This window comes from Silene latifolia, chromosome 1 (genome assembly GCF_048544455.1).
Source record: "Silene latifolia isolate original U9 population chromosome 1, ASM4854445v1, whole genome shotgun sequence".
NCBI classification, from domain to species: domain Eukaryota; kingdom Viridiplantae; phylum Streptophyta; class Magnoliopsida; order Caryophyllales; family Caryophyllaceae; genus Silene; species Silene latifolia.
The window spans coordinates 178,640,737-178,656,792 of NC_133526.1; the positions used below are offsets into that span (position 1 = coordinate 178,640,737).

The 16,056-nt window shown below is 34.2% G+C and overlaps 1 non-coding gene across 1 annotated transcript; it reads left to right on the forward strand.

The window, feature by feature from the left end:
* Positions 1-997: 997 nt before the first annotated feature.
* LOC141620156 (small nucleolar RNA R71) lies at positions 998-1,104 on the forward strand. The gene has a single exon (XR_012531899.1). It is a non-coding gene; the product is annotated as a small nucleolar RNA R71 (small nucleolar RNA).
* Positions 1,105-16,056: the final 14,952 nt, after the last annotated feature.

The window sequence follows — 16,056 nt, forward strand, 5'->3', positions numbered from 1 at the left end:
TCATTCTTCTTCTTTGAAACTTCTTGAATGGCGGGTTCTTCTTCCTTAGAGTTCTCCATAACTCTTTCCTTGTCACTAGCCTCAATAATGTCTTCCTCAATTTCCTTCTTTGTCCCTTCATACCTTGTACCATTCCTCAAATGGATGACACTCACCGACTCATGTCTTGGGGGATTACTTTGAGGTGGTAATTGCCCCTTTTGTCTTTGAGAGCTAGAAGATGCTAATAGAGACACTTGGGTTTCAAACATTTTGGTGTGGGCTAGTATGTTGATGATGGTGATGTCATTTGCTTGGCTATCTTTTTGCATTTGACTGAAAAATTCTTGTTGGCTCTTTTGCATTTGGAGGACCGCTTTCTGAACATCAAAGCCTTGGTCATTGGATTGATTGTATGGAGGTTGATTTTGATAACCATGGTTTAGATTGTAAAAGGGTCTTTGAGCTTGGTTTCTCATTGGAGGTGGGGTGTATCTTGGTTGAGGGTTTTGAACATTTTGGCTTTTGTATGAAAGGTTTGGATGGAATTTGGTGTTTTCATTGTAATAGTTGGAATAAGGGGTGCCACTCTTGTATGATTGGAAAGCATTCACTTGTTCCCCTAAATTCACTTTGACCATGTCTCAAAGTTCCAAAACTCTCACATACTCCACTTGGAATTGATGATGATGCCACCATAACATTAACATGTTGCTTAGGTGATTTGGAGGCCTCTTCAAGTTTAGCCATAGCCTTCTCAAATTTCAAATTGATGGTGTCAATGTGAGCACTAAGTTGAGCACCCAATTGAGTAATGGAATCCACCTCATGCTTTCCTCCTCTAATAGCCTTCCGAGGTCTACTATATTACGAGTTATGGACCGCCATTTCCTCAATTTTGTTCCATGTTTGATTGTCATCAACTTCGGTGAACATACCATTTGATCCCATATTGAGAATGTTTCGGGAGTCTTCATATAGACCATTTCAAAATTGTTGTACAAGAAACCATTCGCTAAGTCCATGGTATGGACAAGATCGGCAAGTGTCCTTGAATCTCTCCCATGCTTCATACAAAGATTCCTCATCCCTTTGTTTGAATCCGGTGATTTGAGCTCTCAACATGTTAGTCTTTTCCGGAGGATAGAATTTATTGTAGAAAGCAAGTGCCAATTTCTTCCAAGAATCAATACCAAGAGTAGCCTTATCTAGGTTTTTTAACCATTGTTTCGTGGTACCAATCAAAGAAAAAGGAAATAAGACCCATCGGATTTGGTCTTGAGTAACTCCAGTTTGAGAAATCGCATCACAATAGTTACAAAAAGTCTCCATATGAGAATTAGGGTCTTCACTAGGCATCCCCCAAATTGACTTCTCTCAACTAATTGTATGAATGTGGATTTGGCAATGAAATTACCGGTTAAATGTTGTGATGTGGGAGTACCATTTGGTAGGTTCTCCTCGGTTGGTACGGAATATGATGAAAATTTAGGCATTGTGGGTTGATTTTGTGGTGGGTTTTGTATTGGGTTATCGTCTCCTTCTCTTGCAAAAGGGTTGATAAACTCAATGTTATTTGGTTGAATGTCCACAATCTCACCAATACATCTCAAAGTATTTCTAGCAAGTCTTCTATTGTTGGTCAAAGTTCTTTCAATTTCAAGATCAATGGGTAACAAGTTACCTTGTGATCTCCTAGACATGCAAAATATCAAACTACTAAAAAACAATTAGAACAACCTTGAAGAGATTGACTTCCCCAAGGTAAAGAAAGACACAACTAAAAACAATTAAAGAAAATAAAATCAAGTTAACAACGTCCCCGGCAACGGCGCCATTTTTTGGCAACGTCTTTAAAACTTGTCGTCAAAATTTACCCAACCAAAACAATATTTATAACTTCACAAACTACTCTTAGTAAAGAGGCAAGTAAAGGTCGGATCCCAAGGGACGGGTATTGATGTAGGATTTTCAATTGCAAATGGTTGTGTCTAAGGGTGTCACAATTTGGGGTTGAGATAAGAGGTCAACTAAACTAATCAACAATTGAAAAGCAAGGAAATAAAAACAAGCAAGATGATTAAAGTGGGATGTAAACAATTGATTTAAAGCACTAGGGTGTCATGGGTTCATAGGGGATTCATGGGAGTTGATCATACAAACATGTTTTCTACTAGATGCAAGCACTTATTGTTGTGATGGGATCGAGTTAGTGTATATCTTACAATCCCTAAAAAGGTTTGGATCCCGGACCCGAATCGATTAGATTGTACAACACCTACAAGTCGACTTAGTCCTTCCTATCCAACTATATGCATTGTCTAATCAGACTCGAGTTGGTTTATGTCTTACAAGTCTCATTGAAAAGATAAGTGATGGGTAAAAAATGCAAGGATTCGTAGGCTCGCATTTCATCAAACATAACATGTGCATAAGTTAGAACCACAACAAGCAAGCAAATTAATTATGAAAGCATATTAGATTAAGCATGAATTAATCCATCCCCATGTTGTTTTCCCCTAATTCCCCATTAACCCTAGTTAAGGAAACTATTCACTCATTATCAAGTTTAACATTCTAACAAGGTTGTCAATCATACTAGCAAGGCAAAACATGATGAACAAATGAAAATGATTAACAATAATTAAATATGATTAAGAGAGAATTATACCTATGAAGATGATTCCAAATAATGATGCAAAGAATAATAGAAGTACTTGATGATTGATGAAAGGTTGTCAATCCTCCACATAAACCCAAATAATCTTCTAATTACCCAAAATAAATGAAGAACAATAGAGAAATTAAGGAAAGATTAAGTAATGAGATATGTATTAAGACTAGATTAAGAGTTGATCATAAGATTAAGAAATAATTAAGACTTAATTCCTAGAACATTAATTGATGCTTAATTCATGATGTTAATCTAGGTAGTACAATGGGGTATTTATACTAAGGATTAAGTACAAATATTAGGGTTACTAAGGGCTTAAATGACTATTAAGTCCATAAGAAACGTTGAGTAAGTGCTCCTCTCGAAGGAAATGAGCATCTCCGTTTTGCTAGTCTCGCCATGATCCGAGCGGCTTAGAAGCTGGCACGCGCTCTCTTGGGTATGATTCGAGCGGATTGTCATTGAGATGCTCGGATCTTCTTGCTTCAGGACGAGCGTCTTAGGCACGGGACGCTCGGATAGTGGTGGAGGGAGACGCTCTGATCTTCTGTGATCTGCTCGGATCCCTTGGCAGACAACATTTCTTCTTTTCTTCCTTCATAATCCGCGAGGATCAATCCGGGGATGCAAGGATTCTTTCGTCAGTGCCCTTTTCACTTTATTATCTACATAGGCTGTAATACTCCGTATTTTGATAATAATTTATGAAAGTAATTTATGTAAATTAATAATTGATTAAATGACATTTCTAATTTCTAATAATAAATACAAGTAAGACGATAATTAGTTAATAAATTAATAATCTAAGTCGGGAATTGGGTTAAGCTTATAAGTGGATCTTGGGCCGTGTGCCATTGGTAATTGGACCGAAATTTATTAAATTGGTGTAAGTGTAATCGGGATTTATATCGGGAATTAATAATAATATAATATGAAAAAGTAATAATAATTATATCAATAATAATAATAATAAGTTATGGCAAATAACAAATTAGTAAATATTGTATGAGAAAATCCTATTTATGGTAAGATTAACATATAATAATAATAATAATAATAATAATAATAATAATAATAATAATAATAATAATAATAATAATAATAATAATAATAATAATAATAATAATAATAATAATAATAATAATATAATGGTAATTATAATAATGATAATTCCTATACTAATTAGAATAAGGTAAATTATATAGTTTCCTAATTGACCTCGCATTCTCTATAATCCTACCCTATAAATACCCTATTAAATCTGAGAAATAAATCACAAATTAAGAGGAGGAGCTTTTGGAGACTGAATTAGCAAGCGGTAATTAATAGGTAACAATTTCTAATCTTGTTTTATTTTCTTATACAGCTGAATGTCAGACGATCTTAAGACACTTAGAAACTGACCCAAACCTTGACGGAATGAGACCAAACTTTGGGAGGTGGTTCGTGGGGTTGCAAGGGTTGGAATGGGTGTAGTGGTGGTGTCAGGGATGGCCTAGGGTGGCGGTGGCAGGCGGCTAAAGGTGGCTGGTCAGGGGGTGTTGCGGGTTAGGTCGTGGGTATTTGTAGTGGGTAATTGAACCCCTAATTGGCCGAGTCTTGACCTGGGCATTGTAGGGTTATGATGGGGGGAGGTAGTCGAACACAGTGGAGGTGTTGGCATGGCGTCAGGTTGCGGCTGGTGTTGGTGGTGGCCATAAATCGTGAGAGCAGGGGTTTTGACGCAGCTGTTTTAGGACGAGCGTCGTGGCTGCGTTTCTGACCGTGAGTGAGGATGGGAGGTACCATTAGAACTGTCATAGACCAAGGGTGACAATGGCAGTGGCCGTTGGGTGTGGGAGTGGCTGTAGTGGTCGTGGTGATGGTGTAAGATGGTGAGTGAGGGAGTGGTGTTGGTTGTGACGGTTTGAAGAGGGTTGTTAGGGCAAGGTGTTTGTGCGCTGTTGGTGGCGGGTTGGCTGGTGGTTTTGGTCGTGGGTGCTCGTCGTGGTGTGGGCTAGGAGGTGGCAGAACTAGGTGGTGGTCGTGGTGGCTTGTGGTGGCGTTTTTGGGCGTGTTTATGGGGGGGGGGGGGGTGTACATGGTTTCTAAGCCTTGTTTTGGGGGTTTTTTGTGTTTGTTTTTGTGACGCGTTTGAGTGTGTAATTCGGGTGAATCGGGGTTTGTTTCATTAGAGGGATATTAACATCGTAACCTTTAATAATTATAATAATTAATTAATTTGAATAATTAAATAAAAGGAGTAAATAACTAAATAAATAATTGAATTGAATTACAATATTTTTATTAGGTGACGGTTGTGAAGAATTATAATTGGATCGGATTGCTTTATTTATTGGATTGCTTGAGTTGCTTAATTGGAATCGCATGCCAGGTAGGGATAATCCTACTCAACTCGACTTTTAATTATCTATGTTTGGTATGGTGGATTACTTACGTTAAAGTGAATTGATCGTATGTGAATTGTGTTGGTTGATATAATCGTAATTGTTGGAAGGGAGATTCATATGGTATATGTTGGTTGATAATTTCGTAATGGTTGGAAGGGTGACTTATGTTGATTTGTTCGGTTATATTGAGGAAGTGAATTGAAGTGTTATCGTTGATTGGAATGTGGTTATTATAAAAGCTGTGCGACAGTCAGTTGTACGTTGTTGAGGGAGTTTGTACACTTGGGTGATGGTAATATGTACGTTGTGAGGGAGGGGTACTATTACATATTGTGTTACGTTGTTAAGGGAGGGGTACCAAAGTAATGTGAGCACGTTGTTAAGGGAGTTGTGCTAAGTAAAGGAAAGGAGCACGTTGTCAGGGGGTTGTGCAATAAAAGTGAATTGAATTGGATTGATAATTGTATGTTGTTGTTGTTTAGTTTTATTTCTACTCAACCTCGCGGTTGACTGTGTATTCGTGAATACCTGCGGTGAACCGTTTTATGGGGAGCAGATTTGACAGGTACCAAAGATTAGCTGACTTGGGAGCATTGGGATAAGAGCCAAACTTTGGTATTGTTGTACTTTGTTATTCACTATCTCGGGAAACCGAGATGGTAACAGTCCTATTTATTTGGGAATGTCTAGCTAAAGGCTCCTGAATAAATGGGGGTGTTACAAAGTGGTATCAGAGCGAAACGATCCTCAGGCCTAACCAATGAACAATAATGAACCTTGGACGTGTCTAAATAAAATGAACCCCGGGTAGAAACTGTTAGGAGCCCCTCTTAGTACTATTAGGAAAGCGCGCCTAATTTGTACCTTGGCCCTTTCAGTTTTGAACCGGGTACCTTGAGAGACATTTCAGTGTGGGGTAATTTAAAATGAATATAGGATATTTCCTTTAGGAATTTGTTTGTCTTGTTTGAATGACTGTTTTCGTTAATGATTGCGGATGATTTCTTTTAAGTATTGTTATGAGCATGTTGAAATGGGGAAGGTATGTTGGCATGTATGTGGGAGGTGTGAGTATGATTAATATGTGAAGTGTTGAAGGAATTGCGTGAAATTGTGAAGAATGCGATTTTGGTTGATTTCTCGAAATTTTACCCTTGATGGTTTTGGCTGTCATTTACTGTCTGTTTAAAATCCGTGTATGATATTTTTATGTGTGATACCCTTGTGAGTTAGATTTCATATGCCACTGGTCTCATGTTCAAATAATATACGGTTTAGGAGAAATAAATATTTTAGTTGGCAGTGGTCAGAATATTCCTGTACAGTGATGTTTTCGCGCCATGTTTTTGTAAAATTTGCCATTTAAAAACTACCTGTCGATTTAGTGTAATTCCAACTCCATTATTTAAAAGATTCTTATATGTTTCTAAATTGATAAGCCACGTTACAAGGTAAATTTCTGACAATTAATAGTGATTTTTACAAGTTGACATAAGTTTCTGACAAGTTGCTGTAAAATTTCTGTTTCGACCAAGTTGTTTGTAAAATGCATTATAAATGGATCTTTTGAGTTTTTGACTTGTTTATTTTTCTCATGGTTTATTAACTCTCTATATTTTATAAAACTTATAAGTTCTTTAGACTTAATTATGTTATTATTTATTTATGATTTTTAGAAATAACAACATGTTTTCTTAGCCTTTGGAAAATATGTAAGTCTTGTTTCTTCTCTTTTGCACTTTGATACTATGATGTTGTTGTTAGAAAACATATTTTAAAAATCACATATTTTGGTTTAAAGTTTTAGTCATAAAAACTTAAAGATCTTATGCATGCAAAACTAGAAAAAAAAAAATAAGAAAAATTGTTTCATACCATATGAATATTTCGGCTATTATGGGCACCAACAAGATCTCCTACTTGTTAGTTCTTGAGCTATAGTAAATATTAGGATGATCCTCCAAAAATCCCAAAGTAGAGATTCTCCTCTTGATTGCACCCAAGATTATCCCTTATCCCCACTAAATAATATTAGCTAGATATTAGTTTAGTAGTTTATCTTAAAATTGATTACTAACACTCATATATTACATTAATAATTTTAGTAATCTTTTATGAACAATTTGAATCAAAAATCTCAAGTTTTTGATGAAGAAAAGGATGAATATGTGAGAGAGAGAGAGAGAGAGAGAGAGAGAGAGAGAGAGAGAGAGAGAGAGAGACCTTTGCATGTAAATGAATACAAGTGAATTAAGAGAATAAAATTCTCTCTTTTTGTTTACAAAACCGGTGGAGGGAGTATTATATGACTAATGCATGGTCTTTTTCTTTTACTTTTGTTCTTATTAAGTAAAGTAGGTGTAAGACTACCCTACATTATAGGTAATCATAGTGTTTTATTTATCCATTAAATAAAACACCCACTCACCCATACTACCTCCAATATTTCGGTCATATGAGATAAAATGGACCTCCATATTATTTTGTCAATTTGTCACTTGTCACACAATATGTCACATGTAGAATGCTACATGTTATTAATTAATTTTAATGCACATTTATCACATAAATATCATTTTATAAATTAATTAAATTACATTCAACATATTGACTAGTGATACTTGATCAAATAAATAAAATGGGTCATTTAATTATAATTCACAACATCTTGTAATTATAATTAACCATTCATTATCATCTCTATTGTTTCACAAACAATAAACAATTTTAGTAATAAAATATTTCAATTAGTAAAATAAATCTTATTTAATCCCATTACAATAAGATATCAATATTCTCTCTCACAAATGAATTGTTCAATTTTATGGAATTGATCAACTTGTATCGTCATACAATTAATCAACTTTACAGATAAGGGCATCATCCTTTAGGTGTGACCTTAAGGGATCAACTGACCACCACCGTCCCACGACAGTAACGTCAAACTCTAGCAAGCCAATCGTTACCGATTAATGTTGATCAGTTGACTATTAAATAAATCATCCCTTACGTATTCTTAAAATGAGATTTAAACATGTGATCAATATGATCGACAATTGTGATCGCATTATTGTCGGTGGACACATATTCCAACAATCTCCCACTTGTCCTCGACAAGTGTGCGTCACCAATTCTCTTGTCCTATTACTATCTCCCACTCAATGCAAGGTGTCTTTCGGGTCGTACTTGCAAGTGATCATATCGAGAGTGGTTTCCTCGATCTGGAGAATAACTGATTGACCGGAATTTTCTACCATAGAAACCTTCCGAGCGTGGCCACGCATTTCCAGTTCATTACTCCTCGAGTGTCCCTGAGATATTGTTTTAACCCTGACAAGGGGGTGGACAATTCCTATCGCACTATTCCCTTCGACTAGCCACAACCATCATAACCCAAAATATGCCCATTTGACCCCATTTACGAAGGTCGTAGTAATATAAATCAAAGCTAATCTGAAACTGTGCCATCTTAGGCGAACAGTCTTTAGTCAAAAGAATCGACTCATTAGAATACTATAGTAGCTCTCGCCACGACCAGGCTATATAAATTTGCCAGAACTCTATAAGCGGTCCGCCCGACAAAGTGTTCCTAACTTGATCTGCCTATGTGATCGACTAGTCATCTCACATGACTCTATGGCACTTGAACTTGCCATCAATCGCATCACACTCTAGTCACTTCGAGACGTCACCTCATACAAGTGACTATGGGCGAATACTATGTTAATCCGGGTTCACTTTAACGGGGTTCAATTGTCTCTACAACCCGTTTGGATGTAACAAAGTATAAAAGGAGTTTTCAGATTTAAAAACTCGAACGATAAATGTGATTATCATATGAGTAGTCAATACTTGATTACTACTACATATTCTATAATCCAGTTCGAACTTGAATGTAGTTGTTCATCTCAATTTAATTGAAATGACATGACTAATCATGTTAAGCCTATGAGAAGGCTTTGGTTAGTAGGTTTTATCAACTTCTTCTACCTAACTCAACCTTACTACACACTCGTTTTCCTTTGTAATGTATACATTTGCATTACAAAACTTTCTGAGTACGTGTCGAGATCCAATCAAGACATAGGCCCTCTAGCCTTAGAATAGCTCCCACTGTTTTCACAGTGTGCGGGACTCATCCCTCTTGCACATCCCATGATTGCAAGTGTACTCAATTTCCGTTGTAAATATTTCTCATTGTTCTTTATTGCCTAGAACGATTCTAGAAAATCTATTTCTTAAATGACATAGCTACAATGGTATCTTAACCATCCTAATGTGTTTTGATTATGGTTTTGCCTGAAACCATGCGCAATCTCAATTGTCAATTATCACTTGTGTAACACCCTTACACAAAATTGCATCAAAAACACTTTGCATTACATCCTTAATGCTTCTGCAAGCACTTAAGGGTAATCTTTATGGCTTACTTGGTAACTATTACTTAAATTCGATTTGAAACAATTCATCATACTCAAGGGATATGAAATGTTATACATCATTACTCATTTAATTGATCCGGCAGCGGAAGCAAATGGAATCAATCAAATATGTTCAACTTGATTTAACTAGTCATGACTCTTATCAACATAAGACTTCTTATTTGACGCTAATGTCATATGGATTTATCTACATAAATCTGGATATTAAAGATGTATTATATTACTCCAAAAGTCTTAAATCATTCTCAATGATCAATATGTCATCCACATATTAGACTAATTAAAATTTCCGTAACTCCCACTAAACCTCATGTATAATCACAACTTCTCGACTTATCGGGAAAATTTTTATACCATGATCAAATCATTGATTCCAACTCATTGATGTTCTACTCAAGACCATCTCTTAAGTGGCACATTATCTTAGGATTGTAAGAATCTATAAAACTCATAACATGTATTGAATACATTCCTTCTAATTGAAGAAGTGGGTTTTAGATTCACTTGCTATATGTATATCATCATAATGAAATACAATCCCTAAGAAGATCCAAATAGACTTAAGCATTTCAGCTAGTGCAAAACCCTTTGCAACCAATCAAGCTTTGAAATCTCTCTTTATTAGTGCAAAACCCTTTGTCACTAATCAAGCCTTTTATTTCAGATTTTCATGGCTCTAAGCCTTGTATTGAGTTGTGACTTAAACACTCTCATGTAAGTCATATGTTCATTACTTTCTCGAAGTAATCAACTTGAATCAAATGATTTCTTTGTAAGTTATAAGCTCTTTAATTTCTTAAAAGTAGCATGAATTCATCATCTTCAACAAGTGACGAATTTAACCTCCTAGATTTTAAAGAAACAACGTCTTACACAAAACGTCTCATGTAGCCAAGAAAGACCAGTTTCTTGCGACATAACATTCTTTGTGGCTCTTTGTGGCTCTTGAATAATTTCTCCCACTCCGTCTTCTAGAAATAAACTTGTATTTTAGAAAGACAGCTTCATGAGCCACAAACCCGTTGTACTCGTGATTATAATAAGGAAAAATTAGCATTTGTTTCTTTTGAAAACTTACAAACATGATACCCTGCCATTTCATATCTCATATGAATCGTTTTAGTTTTAGTGGAAAAATAATTTAGACAAAATGATAAAATCCCCAAAAGGATCAAGTAACTCAAAGTAACTTGATTGAAGTCCAAACCATATCGAATAGCGTTTGATTTCTTTATCCAACCACACATTATTCCATAATGCATGCTAAGAGAGATTAACTTGTGATACTATATCACATTTCATTTGGCTTATATCAAAGTCTTCACTTTGATAATTCTATCATGATTAAATCGTGATTCCTTGAACTCTTTGAACTTCTTCAAAGATTTCTCTATTTTACCTTATTAAGTGAACATATTGGTGTCAACTTAAATTTATGGTAAAAGAAAATGATCAACCTATTCTGTATCAATGATTTACAACCTCGATTTCCTTTTCGACCAAAAGGCACGAGATATCTTGCTTTGAATACAAGATTCGCATATACCATTAACAATCTAATGGTTTCAAGAGTACTCGTTAACTCTTTCCGTTCATCATTCTAGAATTTAAGGTTTAATCTTAGGTTACCAATTTGAGTCTTGCATCATCTTTATGATACATCATTCTAGTTTGGTTTATAATATAATCACCTTGATAATGGGCTAGTCATATATCAAATCATGGTGTATAGTGGTCCCAAAAGTGAAACCTCTTTTGTATCTTAACAAGTTTATATTCTTATTTAGAGTTTATGCACTTAATAGTCATAATTAAGTACAACTATAAACCCAAAAACTAGATTGATTACACAATGACTCTATCTCTCGACATTATTTGATGCTAGTCGTCATATTCTAATCACCCTATGTATCGCATACAATGATGAAAACCTCCACTGGTTTCTAATATTGACGAAGTAGTATTAGCAAAATTTATGTCAATCAAATAAACATTTAAAGAAGAAGGTCCCATTAGATGTCCCACAACTAACTTGTTGATTCTTCAATAATTTGGGGTAGTTTCCTTTCTAGCTTAGCGTCCAACAATTAAGACAATGGAAACTTTATCGGTCGGGATTGATAGGTTTAGTATCGTTATTCTCAATAACTTTTACTTTTAACATTACCTTGTATCAATTCCATTCTAATTTTACTTCTTTGAACCTTATCCTTTTCTTAACGGTTTAAGAGAATGCTCCCACTCATTTCAATGAGTCTTTGCTTAGAGAAGCAAAATTTAATTTCATGAAGACTACTCTTCATTCGTTCGTTTAGTCTTAAAACTTTCATTGAAGTGGTTGCGGTATTTTGGTCAATTTTTGATTTCCAACAAATCTAGTTACCAAAATGATTTAACGTTTCAAAGTACTTAACTTAATGAGAAACAATTGTAAGTAGATATGTAAGTCAAGAATCAAAGACCCTTTTGATCACGAATAACGTTTATCTATACTCTTCACAAGAGATCCTTACGATGGATAATTCGAGGTTTTTAGAAGAAAATTCATATTTGTCTTTAGTTACGATGTTTTAATGGAGATTTGAATTAAAAACCGAAATGATATCGTATATGAATTGTGGTAAAGAAATAGAACAATATGATAACAGAATAGTGGAAAACTTTAACATTTACCGTTTTATTAATAATACTTGTAAATAACAAGTAAAGCATTTACATAGTGACCTCTACCCAACTATGATAAATGATTCCAAGATCCAAATTCATATTAACTTGGGGCACGGTGTGCCGAAATACCCTTTATTAATATAACTCGGTGGATTAACTCTTTAATCGATTCTACTTTTAGAACTCTTGGTCGATAAAATTACATTAATATTTATCTCTAGCCCGAAACACATCCGGAAATCGTCGTGAATACTTTCGTTGAGTTCAACCTAAATTTCGAATAAATGTGTCCATGATCCAAATTTATATCAACTTAGGGCACGGTGTGCCGAAATACCCTTCATTAACATAAATTCGGTGGATAGACATTTATCACCCACTTCCCCTACGTAACAAGGTTTGTACCCCGGTGTGGCCGAGTGCACTCCCTCACGAAACCGGTGGAGGGAGTATTTATCAATTGTTTATTTAAGCGAGTGGTCATGTCAATTTATTATCTATCACGTTTTAAGTGAACTAAAGTGGTGAACTACGATAATTGTAATTGACACGGTCGATATACTCGATTTAATAATAATGCATGTTTTAGTTATGGCGATTTAGCGATGCATGCAACATATAAATAAAATGCAAAGCATAAATAAAATCCTAGTATGGCCTTCCTAAAAAAGTAAATCTAATAAACTATTACAAACTCGGAAACCAACTCCTTGGTCCCTTGAACTTCGGTCTTGGCACGCATATCAAGACAACACCGTCTTTAAGGATCGCCTTCTCGAGTGGCACCGTCTCCAAGGTTCTCCGGAATAAATAAATTACATAACAAATTACATAATTTCCTATTATACATTTGTAATTAAAATAAAATAAATCTATTAAATTACAAAAACGGTGATACGAGATCACAATAAATTACAACCGAATCGATATTCCCATACATTTCGGGTAATACCAATTAAAAACTAAGGCCATACTAAGTAAAATTACATAATTCAAAAATTACATAAAATAAAATTATGACAATCATAAATAAAATGCAGCATTATAATATGTATGAACATGCCCAATTTTATTCTAAATCGCCTTTAATGAATCAATATCGTATATTAATCGGTTTTTACGGATTTGCATGATTTAACCCTTTATAATCACTATAATTACATAAATTCATATTTATGTACAAGTTAATTACCCTAACCAACTTAGGACTTAAAATTAGTCTCCACTAACATTTGACAACAATTAACTTATATTTCTTAATATTGTTCATAAAAGGACTCAAAATTACAATATAAAGCCATAAACTTCAAATAAATCATAAAAATTTCAAATAAATTCAAAATTCAAAATTCAAAATTTAAACTCATGAACATTCTGGAAAAATACCATGACACTCATAATTTTCAAAAACTTAGGTTAAAAATTTCGAAATTTATCGGGAAAAATAATGTTGCGGTTTATCGGATTTATCGATTATAATCATAAAAACATGAGAAAAAATATTTTTATCAACTTTTCACTTTTAGATCTGAAACATATGATAAAATGCAACATGTGACGTTTTTTCTTAGTCATGAAGTATGTTTTAGCAATTTTTACTAATTAAAGTCACTATTTATGTGATTTTTCATCAAAACTTCATAAATCATGCATAAAGACTTCATTATAGGTAAATATTTTACACACATCTTGTAAAATTGCATGTGACAACATACTAAATTTCTATGACCAGATTCGAAATATAACTCATATTAACCTATTTTTCCATTTAAATTCGATTTTAACTTGAAAATCCATATTTCGAGCATAACAACTCATTTAATTATGAAAAATTACAGGTCATCATTAGATAATATATGTGAAAACATATCCAAAAACCACTAGAAAAAAACGAAGTTTAGCTATTTTTAGTCCAAAAATGACATTTTTAACATAAACATCACATTTTAATGTCATTATTATATAAAATGAACAATAAAAATCCACAAATAAACCAAAATGTCCTAAAAATCACTTAGGATCAGAAACTTTTAACATGTAAAATTATTTCATGATTTATCTTCATAAATCCTAAATAACTAGTTTTATATGTTAATTAAATTAACTCGGAAAAACTAACCCGATTTTGCATGCAAAAACCGTGATGCTCTGATACCACTTGTTAGAAAGCATATTTTAAATATCATATATTTTGGTTTAAAGTTTTAGTCATAAAAACTTAAAGATCTTATGCATGCAAAACTAGAAAAAAAAATAAGAAAAATCGTTTCATACCATATGAATATTTCGGCTATTATGGGCACCAACAAGATCTCCTACTTGTTAGTTCTTGAGCTATTGTGAATATTAGGATGATCCTCCAAAAATCCTCTTGATTGCACCCAAGATTATCCCTTATCCCCACTAAATAATATTAGCTAGATATTAGTTTAGTAGTTTACCTTAAAATTGATTACTAACACTCATATATTACATTAATAATTTTAGTAATCTTTTATGAACAATTTGAATCAAAAATCTCAAGTTTTTGATGAAGAAAAGGATGAATATGTGAGAGAGAGAGAGAGAGAGAGACCTTTGCATGTAAATGAATACAAGTGAATTAAGAGAATAAAATTCTCTCTTTTTGTTTACAAAACCGGTGGAGGGAGTATTATATGACCAATGCATGGTCTTTTTCTTTTACTTTTGTTCTTATTAAGTAAAGTAGGTGTAAGACTACCCTACTGTGGGTTAATATCCGTATACTACCCCTTTAATTGTAGGACTATAACGTAAAATATACATGTGAATATAGTCATAAAACATAAAAACGATAAGGAACAAGAAATCAACCTCGGGTCCTTGATGAACGGCGTAAAGAACAGAAATCAAACCAGATTCCCTCCTAATTGTTGCACCCAAGACCTTGTCCGAGATATGCCCTTGTGCTAGAACAGTGTTCTCCGATTGCCTTGCAATATTGGGAGAACTGATGTGAGTTTTTCACTGGATGAGAGATCCGAATTTCGAGAGGCACTGTTCTCGAAACCCTAATTATTTTTAGCAAATGATAATTCGGTTAGACTAGAGGAGAAGCTCTCCTTATGTCTTTGGATGGCTCGGCCAAACCGTGGAGAGGGAGCCTCATGGGCTTTTTAATTTCCTCTTCACTTAAGCTCGCGGTCCGGTCCAAAACTCGCTAAGTGTATATGATGCGGTCTGATTATAAACTGTTATCGGTTATCGGAAATTAAGGCATCAGCTAATAATACGGGTTAGCTGAATTATTAATACGTGTCCGACAAAACAGTATTGTATAATTACATTCAATATACATTTAATTAAATATAAATCGCTTATATTTAATTTTACGAATTAACTGGTTAATTCGCCTTAGCCCATGATATTTAATCCGTATTAAATATAATATCTCAACATCACATATTTGACTAATTACTGGTCAAATAACTCGGACTAACTGGTTAGTCAATTTTGGCATCTACATGACAGTATTTCCATACTGTCACGTCTCTCGAACGTATCCTATAGGTGTGACTTTTAGGGACCAGTTGGTCACCGCCATCTGTATGACAATAACGTCAAACTTATCTAGCAAGCCAACCATTATTGATAAACGTGGATCAACTGATAATAATACCAAAGTATGCCCTTTGATCCTTTTAGAGGTTTATAAGTCCTTGCACTAACTGTTAAGGACACCAACCCCAACACCTACATTATAGGTAATCATAGTGTTTTATTTATCCATTAAATAAAACACCCACTCACCCATACTACCTCCAATATTTCGGTCATATGAGATAAAATGGACCTCCATATTATTTTGTCAATTAGTCACTTGTCACACAATATGTCACATGTAGAATGCTACATGTTATTAATTAATTTTAATGCACATTTA